General features: G+C 42.6%; 1 pseudogene; it reads left to right on the top strand.

The window, feature by feature from the left end:
• The first annotated feature begins 14,931 nt into the window (after positions 1–14,931).
• LOC105004358 lies at positions 14,932–16,179 on the top strand (annotated as a pseudogene).
• The last annotated feature ends 668 nt before the right edge of the window (positions 16,180–16,847 follow it).

Genomic DNA, 16,847 nt, shown 5'->3' with positions numbered 1-16,847 from the left:
GACTGATGCTGAAGCTGAAACTCCAATACTTTGGCCACCTGATGCGAAGAACTGACTCACTGGGAAAGATCCTGATGCTGGGAAAGATTGAAGGCAGGAGGAGAGGGGAACGACAGAGAATGAGATGGCTGGATGGCATCACCGACATGATGGACTTGAGTTTGAGCAAGCTCTGGGAGTTGATGGACAGGGAAGCCTAGCATGCTGCAGTCCATGGGGTCACAAAGAATCAGACATGACTGAGCAACCGAACTGAACTGAACAAAAGGGACTACAAAAATCCCTTTGTTGCTTTAGGCAACGTGTACATACAGCACATACAAGTTTCAGGGGTTAAAGCATTGCCGTCTTTGAAGGGTCATTATTATACCAACAGTAATCACCAAGCCTCTACCAAGGTACTAACCTACACACACTGGTGTAAGAGCCAACATTCCTAATTGCTGATATATAATATCACATAGGATGCTAAAAATCTTTAAATCACAGATTTAAATCTTTAAATTCAATGTTACTACCTGTGGCGGATTCATGTTGATATATGGCAAAACCAATACAATATTGTAAAGTTAAAAAATAAAATAAAATATAAAAAAATATATAAAAATAAAATCAGCGTTGAATTCTCTGCTTTCTAGCAGTAAGAGTATCCTGGGATTCTAAGGTGGGGCAGAATCTTAAAGATGAACTAGTCACCTCTTTCTTTGAACACAGAAATTTGCTGGGTCTTAGGCTAAAGGGGTCCAAGTGGAAGTCCTAGTGAGACTCTCAGGCTACTACTATTTCCACTGCATCATACTGTTGCAAATAATTTGGAAAATCCAACCATTTTTAATAAATCACTTCTAAAGAAAAAGTGTGACTGCAAAAAAGAAAAGAAAAAGAAAATGTCTAGAATGGATTTGCTGCTCTCTACTTGTGATATTTTTACAGGTGTTTTCTATAATATTATATAACTTATCTACTTGGATTCACGTCAGTTTAGGAAAATATGGAATGTGACACTGAACTTTTTCACAAAGGTATAATATAGTTTTTAAGCATTCATTAAAGTAACATGCTATGCTATGCTATGCTAAGTCACTTCAGTCGTGTCCGACTCTGTGCGACCCCATAGACGGCAGCCCACCAGGCTCCCCCGTCCTTGGGATTCTCCAGGCAAGAACACTGGAGTGGGTTGCCATTTCCTTCTCCAATGCATGAAAGTGAGAAGTGAAAGTGAAGTCACTCAGTCGTGTCTGACTCTTAGCAACACCATGGACTGCAGCCTACCAGGCTCCTCCATCCATGGGATTTTCCAAGCAAGAGTACTGAAGTGGGGTGCCATATTATAAATACTCAGAAATGTATGACAAATAAAACCATCCTCCCCATTTGTTCACCCTCTATTCTCTCCCCTGGGAAAACCCTACTCATCATTCCATGTGTGTCCTTCCAGAAAACACTGGCATGCAGAACAGTTCATGTATACAAAGCTCTCTGAGTGACCTTTAAAAATGTACAGATGTGAAACTCTGTACATACTGCACTTTGCTTTTGTTCACTTACTATGTTCTCTATGCCTACCGCATTCTTTTTAACAGGTGCAGTTTATTCCATTAGATGGAGCACTGTGATTTATCTAACTACATCCCTATTGGTCAACATTAAACGAATTTAGGCTGTCATTGCTTTTGTTGTTCACGAATTAAGAGTTTTTTGTATTTTATTATTTTGTTTGTTTCAGAATAGGCAATATATGCACTTGAAAACAGAGAAGGCGATGGCACCCCACTCCAGTACTCTTGCCTAGAAAATCCCACGGGTGGAGGACCCTAGTGGGCTGTAGTCCATGGGGTCGCTAAGAGTCTGACCCAACTGAGAGACTTCACTTTCACTTTTCACTTTCATGCATTGGAGAAGGAAATGGCAACCCACTCCAGTATTCTTGCCTGGAGAATCCTGGGGACAGTGGAGCCTGGTGGGCTGCCATCTATGGGGTCGCACAGAGTCGGACATGACTGAAGCGACTTAGCAGCAGCAGCAGCAGCAGCAGCACTTGATAAAGTGAAAAATTGCTCAGTCATGCCTGACTCTTTGAGACCCCATTGACTGGGCCCCACCAGGCTTCCCTGTCCATGGGATTCCCTAGGCAAGAATACTGGAGTTGGTTGCCATGCCCTCCTCCAGGGGATCTTCCCAAACCAGGGATCGAACCCAGGTCTCCTGCATTGCAGGCAGATTCTTTACAGTCTAAGCCACCACGGAAGCCCAAGAAGACTGGAGTGGGTAGCCTACCCCTTCTCCAGGAGTTCTTCCCAACCCAGGAATCAAATCAGGAACTCCAGCATTGCAGGTGGATTCTTTACCAGCTGAGCTACCAAGGTTGGTTCCCTGTAAAAACAATCCCTCTCACACTCCTGTTTTCTAACACCATGCTTGCCCTTTTGAAGGCACCCATAGTTATACATGCCATAAGAGCATCTTGCTTTTTCACACTTAATAAAACTCCTCAAATACCTTTCTATAGCAGCACTCATAGTCTTCAGTGAAATCTTCCATAGTCTATCCATTATCACTAGCTCCAGGAAGAACTGAGGCCTTAAAGAAAGGACATTTTGGTGGGAATTTTTGATTTTGCTTATTTCCAAAGTAAAAGAAATGTACTAGAATTCAAAAGTCTAGAATTCAGATCTTAGTAAGATACCGAAGAGTTATTAATGAAAATCAAAGTGATCTACATCCTATGTCACCCATTCAAGGACCTAACAACACTCCCTACAGAGAAACTCTTCCTTGAGTCTATTCTCAGTACACTTTCCAGCAATTTAAGCATATTGACAATTTGTCCTCAGTGAAGACAGAATAGCTCCCTTATCACTCCCCAAAAGGTGATACACATGTCTTTAAAAAAATCTCTGCCATATGGGTTTCCATTTGTTTCTTAATATTTCAAAATAACCCCAACCTTCGATATAACAATTTGGAAAGAGAAACATTTACACCTAGAAATGAAGCAAAGAGTATCACGTGTGGGTACTTTCTAAGATGGGGCACACGCAAAATGAAGAGTGTTCCTGACAGATGCAGTATGTGTATAAGGTGTGGTCAGCCAGGGAGGTAAAACCTGCTCCATCTTTATTAAAAAGAAGAAACTGATAACCAAGGGTCTCTGGAGAGTATCTATGTATGCAAATTTCAATAACGATTCCAAAAAGGATTTATAGTATCTTTTTCTCTAACTTTGGAAAATGCTTAACGGTGCAAATCTCATAGACAAGCTTTGCAATATATCACTATTCTTTTGTAAATTTCTCAGTGCATCAAGAATTAATTGCCCACCTTTCACAAATAATGCTTGCTAGAGTATTCTCACATTATCCACCATACATTTCACCTATAAATGTTCATCCATGTGCAGTTGTACAGATCGCAAATTTTCCAACTGGCATTATCAATGACTTTGAACCTATCCTCTTTCCCAGCTGTATAAATCAACTTATATGTATTGAGGATTTACTATGTACCATAAATCTGATGGAATACAAAGGAACTTTAAGACTGAGAGATATGCCTTAGTGAACATAAAGAATTAATAATCCATGGTAAATATGCAGTGAGTGGCACAGATATGCATGCTGATCAGAACCATTTATGGCTAAAAATAAATAGTCTGAATTTCAGTGATTTGTGTCTTTTGCACGTTCCTGTGATTTCACTATGCAAATAAGAGTGAATGGTCTTAGTGAGGAAAAAATACCCCTGATGAAGATAGGCACTTACATTATGAAAAAACTTACGAACTGTTCATACTCTGGTACCATTAAGTAGTAGAAAGAACAAAGCAGGCAAATGCAGAAAATGTAAAATTCATTTTGCTCTGATTTTTTTCTATCTCCCCTTGTATCTACCCTCTGAGCCTACAGGAGGGGGGCAGGAGAAGGAAAAGGGGCATAGACCAATATAAGTTGCAACTAATTATGCAAATGATTTTATCTTTTTGTACTGTCTTACTTTCAAAATAGTTGGAAGAATCAGAAACCCCTATCCTGGTTCTAGCAGGATCATGCAAGAAGTCTTCACACAAGCATGTATTAAGTAGTCCTAGAAGACTTGGACCAAAGGGGGGCTGAAAAGTCAAAATGAAAAAAAAAAATTGTCTATTTCAAGTATCAGAAAAAAATTCATTCACATTCATGTTACACACACTTGAAAGATGAGACTGAGAAGCTAAGGTGAGTGCTCCTCAGGTAGTAAAAGCAGTAACTGCCATTCTGGTGCTACTGCAAGGAGACCTGAGTGGGAACTAGTAAATCCAAAATTATGACTGGATCTTGAATAAATTGCACAGCTAAGTGCAATTTTCTTCTCTTTTCAATTATTTCAGACACCTCACCTCTAATAGTTTCTGAGATTCTTCCTAAGAACAGCAGGCCCAAAGTCTACCCTTCCAGAGCCGGTCAGAGTCCAGATGCCAAATATCTGTATTGGGAGTGAGAGGTGGCCAAAGGGGAACCACATGCAGAAGAAAGATGAAAGGGAGAGAGATGCTACACTGTGAAGATTTAGACCAACTGACCAAGAGTGCAAGGGGCCACCCCAGGTCCAGGCATGCTGCATCTGCCAGAGCATCCACTACACGTGGCTTCCTGTCCACTGAAAGCCCCCGCTCACCAGAAAGGCTAGCATATGCCGGGGAGAACGATGATCTTCAGGGCCCTGCCCTGCTTCAGAGACTGAGAATTGAGCCCCAGTGTGGGGACATACTTCTGCCATCAGGAAAGTTTCCAGGTGCAGACATCAATCTGCAGAGTGGCAAAGTGGGGATGTGGGGGTAGGGGCAGCTGGCACTGCCATGTATCTCAGGCCAGGTCCACACCGTTGGCCCCTCTTCCCACGTGGGTTGGGGTGGTATTGAGGCAAAGGAACTCCATCAGTGCTCTGCTCACATGCACAGGAGGGCTTTGGAAGAAACTCCCTCTAGGGCCTGCACGCTTTATCAAAGTCTCTGCCCCCAGAATCTCCAGCCTTTGAAAGTGGCCAGAGTAGAGAAGGTGTTTTCCTTTTAAAGAGGGATATGTAATAATAATATTGCCATGCCAGAATGAAAAGATAAGGCATGAGATCAAGTTGATGGGTTCAACCCACCGGTCACTATATTCCATAGGACGGAATCTCTCCAAGATTTTTTCCATGTCGTCTCCACTCCTGCAATAGGGTGCCAGGAACCCTATTCCCAAGAAATGTATTGTGATAGGCAAAAGGGCTGCTCAGAGGAACAGCTGCAGACCTGCTGCGCAGCTGCTCAGTCCCACCCATACCTGCTGAGCCAATACGCTCGTCATGTATTTGCTCCCTTAGAAAACCGCTCCTTGGGTCCTGCTCTCAGGATGCCAACTGGACGAGTTGTGTGCAGGTGGTGTATCTTGAATATTTTAACTTTTTTAATATAAATATTCTGGTTTTCATCTAAGGCACATTCCTACATGGTAGTCTCAGGGATAAGAAGGCAGTGGCCCTGGGTCTGCTCACCAGGACCCTTTATTGCTCTCATCACAGAGAACAACTTTTTGGAGTATACAGCCTGCTGAACCACCTCATTGTTGCCAAGCACAGCTGGCTTTTCTGCAATGGTGTCCTCTTTTTTTTTTTTTTTCTTTATTTATTGATGTATTTATTTGTGGCTGTGCTGGGTCTTTGTTGTTGTGTGGGCTTTTCTCTGGTTGCTTTGAGTAGTGGGGGCTACTCTCTAGTTGCAATGTGCGAGCTTCTCACTGCAGTGGCTTCTATTATTGAGGAGGACAGGCTCTAGGCACCAGGGCCTCTTTGGTGGCACTCCCGACTCTAGAGGACAGGCTCCAAAGCTGTGGTGCACAGGCTTAGCCACTGCACACAGTGGGATCTTTCCAGATCAAGGCCTGAACCACCTTAGCAGGCAAATTCTTTACCACGAAGCCACCAGGGAAGCCCCTCAAGCGCCCTCTTGAAATCTCTCCACCTTCACTGTTTCCTGGGAGGCTAGGTTTTAACTCGGTTAACCCATGACTTGATCTCCTACTCTTGGAAGACTGGAAATTGGTCTGAACAGGAAAAGGTAGGGGAGAGAGGTTAGGAGAAGCCGAGGCAGGTGAAAGGCATCGAGAAAAAGCAGAGACTGGATGCCAGTTGCCTATGCAATAAAGGCCTCCTGTTCCAGGGCCTCTCATCACGGGACACAGCCCTCACTCTGCACATCAGATCCATCCTTCACTGGATACAGCCAGGCCTACTGTACACAATAGGCAGTGTGAGTATGAGTGTGCGTGTGTGTGTATTTTAATGTGAGTTGGGAAGGGCAGATTCTAAGAATTATACCTTTGGACTCATCCTGTATGAACAGTATGAAAAGGCAAAAAGATAGGACACTGAAAGGTGAACTCCCCATGTCAGTAGGTGCCCAATATGCTACTGAAGATCAGTGGAGAAATAACTCGGGAGGTTGAAGAGACAGAGCCAGAGCAAAAACAACACCCAGATGTGGATGTGACTGGTGATGGAAGTAAAGTCCAACGCTGTAAAGAGAAAAACGGCATAGGAACCTGGAATGTTAAGTCCATGAATCAAGGCAGATTGGAAGTGGTCAAATAAGAAATGGCGAGAGTGAACACTTTTAGGAATCAGCAAACTAAAATGGATTGGAATGGGTGAATTTAACTCAGAAGACCATTATATCTACTACTGTGGGCAGGAATCCCTTAGAAGAAATGGAGTAGCCATCATAGTCAAGAAAAGAGTTCAAAATGCAGTACTTGGATGCAATCTCAAAAACGACAGAACGATCTCTGTTTCCAAGGCAAACCTTTCAATACCACAGTAATCCAAGTCTATGCCCCAACCAGTAATGCTAAAGAAGCCGAAGTTGAATGTTCTACGAAGACCAACAAGACCTTTTAGAACTAACACCCAAAAAAGATGTCCTTTTCATTATAGGGGACTGGAAAGCAAAAGTAGGAAGTCAAGAAATATCTGGAGTAACAGGCAAATTTGGCCTTGGAGTACAGAATGAAGCAGGACAAAGGCTAATAGAGTTTTGCCAAGAGAACACACTGGTCATAGCAGATACCCTCTTCCAACAACACAAGAGAAGACTCTACACATGGACATCACCAGATGGTCAACACCAAAATCAGATTGATTATATTCTTTGCAGCCAAAGATGGAGAAACTCTATACAGTCAGCAAAAACAAGACTGGGAGCTGACTGTGGCTCAGATCATGAACTCGTTATTGCTAAATTCAGACTTAAATTGAAGAAAGTAGGGAAAACCACTAGACCATTCAGGTATGACCTAAGTCAAATCCCTTACCATTATACACTGGAATACGATTATACAGTGAAAGTGACAAATCGATTGAAGGCATTAGATCTGATAGACAGAGTGCCTGATGAACTATGGACAGAGGTCTATGACCTTGTATAGGAGGCTGGGATCAAGACCATCCCCAAGAAAAAGAAATGCAAAAAGGCAAAATGGTTGTCTGAGGATGCCTTACAAATAGCTAAGAAAAGAAAAGAAGCAAGAGGCAAAGGAGAAAAGGAAAGATATACCCAATTGAATGCAAAGTTCCAAAGAATAGCAAGGAGAGATAAGAAAGCCTTCCTCGGTGATCAATGCAAAGAAATAGAGGAAAACAACAGAATGGAAAAGACTAGAGATCTGTTCAAGAAAATTAGAGATACCAAGGGAACATTTCATGCAAAGATGGGCTCAATAAAGGACAGAAATGGTATGGACCTAACAGAAGCAGAAGATATTAAGAGGTGGCAAGAATACACAGAAGGACTGTACAAAAAAGGTCTTCATGACCCAGATAATCATGATGATATGATCACTCACCTAGAGCCACATATCCTGGAATGTGAAGTCAGGTGGGCCTTAGAAAGCATCACTACGAACAAAGCTAGTGGAGGTGATGGAATTCCAGCTGAGCTATTTCAAATCTTAAAAGATGATACTGTGAAAGTGCTGCACTCAATATGCCAGCAAATTTGGAAAACTCAGCTGCTGCTGCTGCTGCTAAGTCGCTTCAGTCGTGTCCAACTCTGTGCGACCCCATAGACGGCAGCCCACCAGGCTCCACCGTCCCTGGGATTCTCCAGGCAAGAACACTGGAGTGGGAAAACTCAGCAGTGGCCTGGAAATGATCAGTTTTCATTTCAATCCCAAAGAAAGGCAATGCCAAAGAATGCTCAAACTACCACACAATTGCACTCATCTCACACTCTAGCAAAGTAATGCTCAAAATTCTCCAAGCCAGGCTTCAACAGTACGTGAACTGTGAACTTCCAAATGTTCAAGATGGATTTAGAAAAGGCAGAGGAACCTTCAGAGATGAAATTGCCAATATCTGCTGGATCACTGAAAAAGCAAGAGAGTTCCAGAAAAACATCTACTTCTGCTTTATTGACTATACCAAAGCCTTTGACCGTGTGGATCACAACAAACTGTGGAAAATTCTTCAAGAAATGGGAACACCAGACCACCTGACCTGCCTTTTGAGAAATCTGTATGCAGGTTAGGAAGCAACAGTTAGATTTGGACATGAAACAACAGACTGTTTCCAAATTGGGAAAGGAGTACGTCAAGAGTGTATACCGTCACCCTGCTTATGTAACTTGTATGCAGAGTACATCATGAGAAATGCTGGGCTGGAAGAAGCAGAAGCTGGAATCAAGATTGCCTAGGGAAATATCAATAACCTCATACATGTAGATGACACCACCCTTATTGCAGAAAGCAAAAAAAGAACTAAAGAGCCTCTTAATGAAAGTCAAAGAGGAGAGTGAAAAAGCTGGCTTAAAACTCAAAATTCAGAAAACTAAGATTACGGCATCTGGTTCCATCACTTCATGGCAAATAGATGATAAAACAGTGGAAACAGTGACAGACTTTATTTCTAGGGGCTCCAAAATCACTGATAATGGTGACTACAGCCATGAAGTTAAAAGACGCTTGCTCCTTGGAAGGAAAGCTATGACCAACCTAGACAGCATATTAAAAAGCAGAGACATTACTTTGCCAACAAGTCTGTCTAGTCAAAGCTACGGTTTTTCCAGTAGTCATGGATGGATGTAAGAGTTGGACTATAAAGAAAGCTGAGAGCCAAAGAATTGATGCTTTTTTTTCCTCAACAACTGTAGTGTTGGAAAAGACTCTTGAGAGTCCGTTGGACTGCAAGGATATCCAACCAGTATATCCTAACGGAAATCAGTCCTGAATATTCATTGCAAGGACTGATGCTGAAGCTGAAACTCCAATACTCTGGCCACCTGATACGAAGAACTGACTCATTTGAAAAGACTCTGATGCTGGGAAAGATTGAAGGGGGGAGAAGGGGATGACAGAGGATGAGATGGTTGGATGGCATCACTGACTCAGTGGAAGTGAGTTTGAGCAAGCTCCGGGAGTTTGTGATGGACAGGGAAGCTCTGCATGCTGCAGTCCATGGATTTATAAAGAGTCAGAAATGACAGTGAATGAACTGAACTGACTGTAGGACTTCACAAGTTACTGATTCGGTGACTACTGGCTGGCCTACTTAGTGTGGCAAACCACACTAAATTCCACCTCTTTGTGTGGAACTAAGATGTGTTGGTCTTTCTCCACTGTTTGCAAATTTCTATGGAGTAGTTCCTACTACCCAATGGGGTGTATATGTTCCAAGAGAAAACGAACCTTTAACACACTCTGAAAAAGTGTTAACTCCAAAGCTAAAATTTTAGTAGTTCTCTTATTCCCAACTCATTTTTTAAAAGGAAAGCTTTGGATTCTCCTATACAGTTATCTGGCTACCTAACTACCAACAAGATTCATATCAAAGGTCAGCAAAATTTTCTTGTTAAAGGATCAGATGGTAAAGATTTTAGGCTCTGCTCACTATAACAGTCTATCGAAACAACTCAAATGTGCTTTTGTGACTTGAAAACAACCACAGACGTGATAAAAATGAATCAGCTGTGTTTCAGTAAAACATTTACAAAAGTAGGCAGCTGACTGGAGTTAGCCCATGGGCTATAGTTTGCTGCCTTCTGATGTAGACTAAATATATGCTGGAAGAGGGATCTGTGGTCTTGTAATGTTGCCGATATCAAGATAGGACCATGATTTCTTGTAAACGTAAAAACCCCTCTTTAGTTCCTCCAAGAGTCTGGTTGTTGCATATTTTATTTTAAATACAAGTATACACCTAAGACCAAAATATTCAGAGTTTGAATAAATAGGCAGAGAAAAACATTATGCTGTGACCCTCAGATCAAACAATGTTCATGCCTTCATTAATTTATTTTACACATATTTAGGGGATACCTATGTTATAAATTACTGTGCTAAGTATTACACAGGATGCATATGGGTAAGATTTAGACTCTTTCATCAGAAAGTTAAGACCCCAACAGGGAAAAATAACACAGTCATAAGTATATATAATGTAAGATATACAAAGTAACATGTCACAAAAGAAATAAAAATACATTTTTCTAGATGAGGGAGAAATTATTCTTGATTGACTTAAGGAAATGTAGAGCTTTGAGAGAGAGATCAAAGTCCTTTTCATGAAGGAAATATGATATATGTACCAGATATTTTAGTCCTAGGCAAGTAGATTTTAGAAAGGCAATATTGAAAGGACATAAAAAACAAAGAAAACAACATAAACAAAAGTCCAATAGTGGAAAAAAAGCAGAGACTGTATGGGCTAAAAATGAATAATTTGTGCGATCTGAAGCTTTATACCGTTTTTGAACCCTATTGAAGAAAAAAAATACATTACGTACAAAAATGAATAACATGTTTGTAATGAGAAGTCACAACAAATGAGAAACTTTTTAAAGCAAGCAAATACTACAAATATCACAAGATCCAGACACTATGGAACACCTGAATTATGTTACCACCTAACACACCTCTCCCTGGTGACTGGCTATCCTCATCAATCCTGTCTCCACAGGACAAAGAAGATAACTCGGGCTTTCCTCTAGCACAGTTGATCTTCCTGTGTTTACTTGCAATAGTATATAAAAGTTTCTTTCAGCTTCACAAATTATCTACTAATAATGGGTAAAATTTTAGGACAGCTGTCAAATTTAGGAAACTCTTCCTGTGATATTTCAGGTCATTTCAAAGCTTTCTGTGCAGTGACTAATTGGAAATATTCCTTGGGCTGATGATAAATCTATCGTGAGTCACTGATGTCCTCATGTAGTGGTATATCACTACATGTTTTATGTTATTTTTGTTAGAGGAAGTATTACATGTCAAGAATTTCAATCTTTTATCAATGTGCTCATACGTCAAGTATTACATGTCAAGAATTTCAATCTTTTATCAATGTGCTCATACATCATGCTTCATCATCAATCAGATTATTAAACAGTTTAAGAACCTATTCACTGGGGACCTTGCTGGTGGTCCAGTGGCTAAGACTCTGCACTCCCAATACAGGGGGTCCCAGTTCAATTCCTGGTCAGGGAACTAGATCCCACATGCCACAATATAGAGTTCAGATGCCAACACAATGAAGATTAAAGATACCAAGTTAAGATCTAGCGCAGCCAAACAAATAAAAAGGACCTATCCATTAAGTTCATTTGCAAAGTAGTTCTTTCCCTTAGTGAATTTAGAGAGCAAACACATATGATGAAAAAGCCTTCAGAAAGGTAATATCTGTTATCCACTGAACACTGAATAGCTTTAATTACAAATTATGTATTTCTGCAGTTTGGTGATTTTATTACCTCTTTCAATAATCAACTGCACTAGTAGCACTTCAGTTGTTTTAAATATTTAAAAAATTTAAATTAAGTACGTACCAACTTACAAGCTCATAACATTAATACTACATCCACGTGATGAATAACAAAATTTATCATGATATATTTTTAGTGCCATCTAGTGTTTAAAGGGCTTCATAGAGTAAAGTGAAAGTTGCTCAGCTGCATCTGACTCTCTGGGACTCCATGGATTTATACAGTCCATGGAATTCTCCAGGCCAGAATACTGGAGTGGGTAGCCTTTCCCTTCTCCAGGGGATCTTCCCAACCCAGGGATCAAACCCAGGTCTTCTGCATTGCAGGAGGATTCTTTACCAGCTGATCTACCAGGAAAGCCCTCACAGAGTAAATATTTATCTATTTATCATAGAGTAAGTAAACATGCAAACAATTTAGTTTTAAAATTTGTGTCAACATATATTCTTCAATTCTATATCCCAGTCATTCCATCTAAGATTTAAATCTGACAATAAAAGAATTGTAAGATTATGTGAGCTTACAGAAACTGTCATGAAATAAAAGGAATTAAGTCATCCCTTCACTAATTTTATAGGAGATGTCAGTCAGGACAACAGCTATGTAAGACAAACAGACAGGCAAGAATATCCAATGAAGTAAAGAAAACCTCACCAATAAATGGTGCTGAAAGAACTAGACAGCTAAATGTTTAAAAAAAAATGAAATTAGAACGTTCCCTAACACCATACACAAAAATAAACTCAAATGGATTAAAGACCTAAATGTAAGGCCAGAAGCTATAAAACTCCTAGAGAAAAACATAGGAAAACATTCTTTGACATAAATCACAGCAAGATCCTCTTTGACCCACCTCCTAGAGTAATGGAAATAAAAACAAAAGGGACCTAATTAAAATTAAAAGCTTTTACACAGCAAACACAATTAATGAAGTTAAAAGCCAATCCTCAGAATAGGAGTTGCAAGCAAAGCAACTGACAAAAGATTAATCTCCAAAATATACAAGCAGCTCATGCAGCTCAATATCAGAAAAACAAACAACCAATCAAAAAATGGGCAGAAGATCTAAACAGACATTTCTCCAAAGACACAGATGGCTAACAAACACAGGAAAAGATGCTCTACATCACTCATTATTAGAGAAACGCAAATCAAAACTACAATGAGGTACCACTTCAAATCGGTCAGAATGCTGCTGCTGCTGCTGCTAAGTCGCTTCAGTCGTGTCCAACTCTGTGCGACCCCATAGACGGCAGCCCACCAGGCTCCCCCGTCCCTGGGATTCTCCAGGCAAGAACACTGGAGTGGGTCGCCATTTCCTTCTCCAATGCAGGAAAGTTAAAAGTGAAAGTGAAGTCACTCAGTCGTGTCTGACTCTTAGCGACCCCATGGACTACAGCCCACCAGGCTCCTCCGTCCATGGGATCTTCCAGGCAAGAGTACTGGAGTGGGGTGCCATTGCCTTCTCCACTGGTCAGAATGGCCATCACCAAAAAATCTACAAACAATAAATATTGGAGAGGATATGGAGAAAAGAGGATGTGGAGAGGATGTAGAGAACCCTCTAGCATTGTTGGCGGGAATGCAAATTGATACAACCACTATGGAAAATAACATGGAGATTTCTTTAAAAACTAGAAATAAAACTACCTTATGACCCAGCAATCCCATTACTGGGCATATACCCTGAGAAAACCGTAATTCAAAAAGACACGTGTACCAAAATGTTCACTGCAGCACTATTTACAATTGCCGGGACATGGAAGCACCCTACACATCCATCGACAGATGAATGGACAGATGTGGTACAAATGTACAACGGAACATTACTCAGCTGTAAAAAGAAAGGCAATTGAGTCAGGTGAACTGAGGTGGATGAACCTAGAGCATGTTATATAGAGTGAAGTTAAGTCAGAAAGAGAAAAACAAATATCCTATATTAACACATACATATGGAATCTAGACGGAGAAGGCAATGGCACCCCACTCCAGTACTCTTGCCTGGAAAATCCCATGGATGGAGGAGCCTGGTAGGCTGCAGTCCATGGGTTGCGAAGAGTCAGACACGACTGAGTGACTTCACTTTCACTTTTCCCTTTCCTGCATTGGAGAAGGAAATGGCAACCCACTCCAGTGTTCTTGCCTGGAGAATCCCAGGGATGGGGGAGCCTGGTGGCTGCCATCTATGGGGTCACACAGAGTCAGACACGACTGAAGTGACTTAGCAGCAGCATGCAATCTAGAAAAATGGTACTGATGAACCTATTTGCAGGGAAGGAATGGACACAAAGGTGAGGACAGTCTTGTGAACAAGGAGGGGAAGGAGAGGGTGGGACACATCCAGAGAGTAGCACTAACATATACACACCAGCATGTGTACGACAGCTAGCTAGTGGGAAGCAGCTGTGTAGCACAGGGAGCTTAAACGGGTGCTCTTGTGATGACCTAGAGAGGTGGGGTGGGGGGAGGTGGGAGGAAGGCTCAGGAGGGAGGGGATATATGTATACTTAGGGCTAATTCACATTTCGTGCAGCAGAAACCAACACAACATTGTAAAGCAATTATCCTCCAATTTAAACACACACACACACAAAGGGACTCGTTTTCATTGAAATGCCCAGATAAAATGTTTCATACAGTCTTAGGTCTAGAAGGATATGTTTGAATCAAACCAAGTTGAACTTAAACTCTTATATGTTATCTCCTTAAATTAAATATATATATATATGTTTTATGATTAACTTTATAGCTCTATTAAAAGTTTTATAAAAAGTTTTACTTAGCCACGTGCTGCTGTCCCCGCCGACTCCGCACCATTCCTCATGATGGATGAAAACCGAGCTCAAGGTTGAGAGCCCGCTGCAGTCTACAGCCGGACGCCATGGACTTATTAAGTACTGGATCACATTTGTCAACCACGAAGCCAGGTCCACGTGCTTCGCCCTCCAGGCCGCCCAGCAGGTGCCCCAGCTCGGGGTCCTGCTCCGCTGGGACAGGAACAACCGCTCCAGGCTGAGCCCTGCCATGCTGGACTGCACCTTTCCTGGGCCACCTGCACCTGCCTCAAGGAGGCCAGCTACAACCACTGGCTGACGCTCACAGCCCTCGTTAGCCTGAGCCTGGACAATGAGGGCCAGGAGCTATTCGTGACCTTCAGCTCACTGCCCATGGTGGTGCTCGACGACCACCTGTTCTCTGACTCAAGCATGATCATCTCTGAACCTGCAGGAGGTGACGCGGCACTCACAGGCTCTGCAAGAGCTATTCTGGCCGCTCTTGGAAACTCTGGGCCCTTGCTGCTCTGTCTGTATCCTCCGAGTTCCTCTCAACTAACTAACCAGAGCGCGCACGCCGACGACGTCATCCCGGGCACGCGCGCGCACGCACCAGCCGGAGGAGACGTCCCCATGGTGTGGACCACCAACCCTGAGTGCTTCTGCAAAGTGCTCCTGCGTCTCAGTGACACCGCTGAGAGCCTGCTGCGCACCGTCCAGCTGGGCCTGGAAGTGTTGCCCTCCATGCTGTCCAGGGTGGCCAGCATCTTGAAGGGCTGTGCTTTCCTCGGTGGGTACTCACAGACCACGCCACTGCCTGGTACCCTGGAGCTCACTTGGCAGTGCGGTGTTTTTGTGGGTGGAGACGACTATCAGTCGGGCTAGACCAAGGTCAGGTTCGTGCTCACAGACTTCCTTACTGTTTCTGGCCTCAAGACCTTGTCCATCGTGAGCTACACCTGGCAGCAATGACGGGCAGAATCCGTCGGCGCCAACACAGTTCCATTCCAAGGAGGTGTCCAAGAGCAGCGTGGTATACGATGTGCTGGTGCACGGTGACGCAGCGCTCTACTTGCAGGGCAAGGAGCCGGGTCACTGCATGGTCATCAAGCACGTGCTATACGTGGGTGACAGCAAGCGTGTTCTGGATTAGTATACAGCAGAACGGATGCTAGGTGGTACCAACAGGCTGGAACTGCACAACACATTCGAGGACTCGCTCCTGGCCAAGCCCCTCACACCGGACCTGGAGCAGCTGCCAAACCATGCCAGCGCGTGATCTTCTGCACAGATGTCAACCCAGAGCTACAGAGCTTCCATCCGGTGCTGTCGCTGTGCAGCTTGGCTTCCTCTTGCAAGCACAGCTTGGGCGATGGGGCAGCCCAATGGCCAACCCACTCTTCCGCCAGCACCAACTGCATTGAGAGTACCTTCAGAGTCTGCGTGGGGCTTCCACTGTAGAACCATGCGCTTCTGGAGCGCGAGATGAAGCGCCCTGTACTCGAGCGAGTTGGGCTTGTGGCCACTGCCCGCCGTGTGCCTTGTGAGAAAGGAGCAGTGCCCGCCTCCCCCAATGGCTTTACTGGTGACACCAATGGGCACTCGCAAGCTGAGGCACCCCAGATGCCCACCACCACCTAAGGCCATGACCATACAGCTCCCCCGTAACTACTCCTATCCCCAGTGCTCCTCAGGCCCCCAGAAGAAATAAAGCTAGTGCCATCCCAGGGACAGAGGAGCGTGGCCGGTTACAGTCCATGGGGTCACAAAGAGTTGGGCACGACTGAATTGACTTAGCAGGTATTATAAAAAAAAAAATTAAATTAAATAAAAAGTTTTACTTAGTAAATCAGTAGGTTTATGATAATAAAAACCAAATGTTTAAGTTCTTTAATCAAAACACAACTTGCTTGATTTTAGTATTTTATCCATAACAAATAATACCAGGTTAACAAAACAGAAGTTTATTCCAGCTATATTGTTATGTGTGTGTGTGAAACATATAAAAAACCAAAAAAAAAAAAAATTCTGCAGTCACAATGAGAAAAAACAAGGGATATGGGTAACAAATTTGTTCTTTCCCTTCTTTTTACTATTAATTCACTGACTATCTAAAGCAGCTGGATTTACATGCTATTAAATTCATATTGCTCTTAGAATCAGAGGTTAAGACTGAGACATTGAAAACAATTTACACAAGATCCACAAAGTATCATCATTATTTTATCCTCAGCTAATTAAAAAAAAAAAAATCAGAGTAGGAAACTGCACTCCCTTAGGCTCACACCAGCCTTTGTAAGGATACAGCA

This window comes from Bison bison, unplaced genomic scaffold, assembly GCF_000754665.1.
Source record: "Bison bison bison isolate TAMUID 2011002044 unplaced genomic scaffold, Bison_UMD1.0 scf7180017864473, whole genome shotgun sequence".
In the NCBI taxonomy this organism is placed as follows: Eukaryota; Metazoa; Chordata; class Mammalia; order Artiodactyla; family Bovidae; genus Bison; species Bison bison.
Note: the sequence above shows the minus strand (reverse complement) of the source record. Positions and strands in the feature narration are given on the sequence as shown.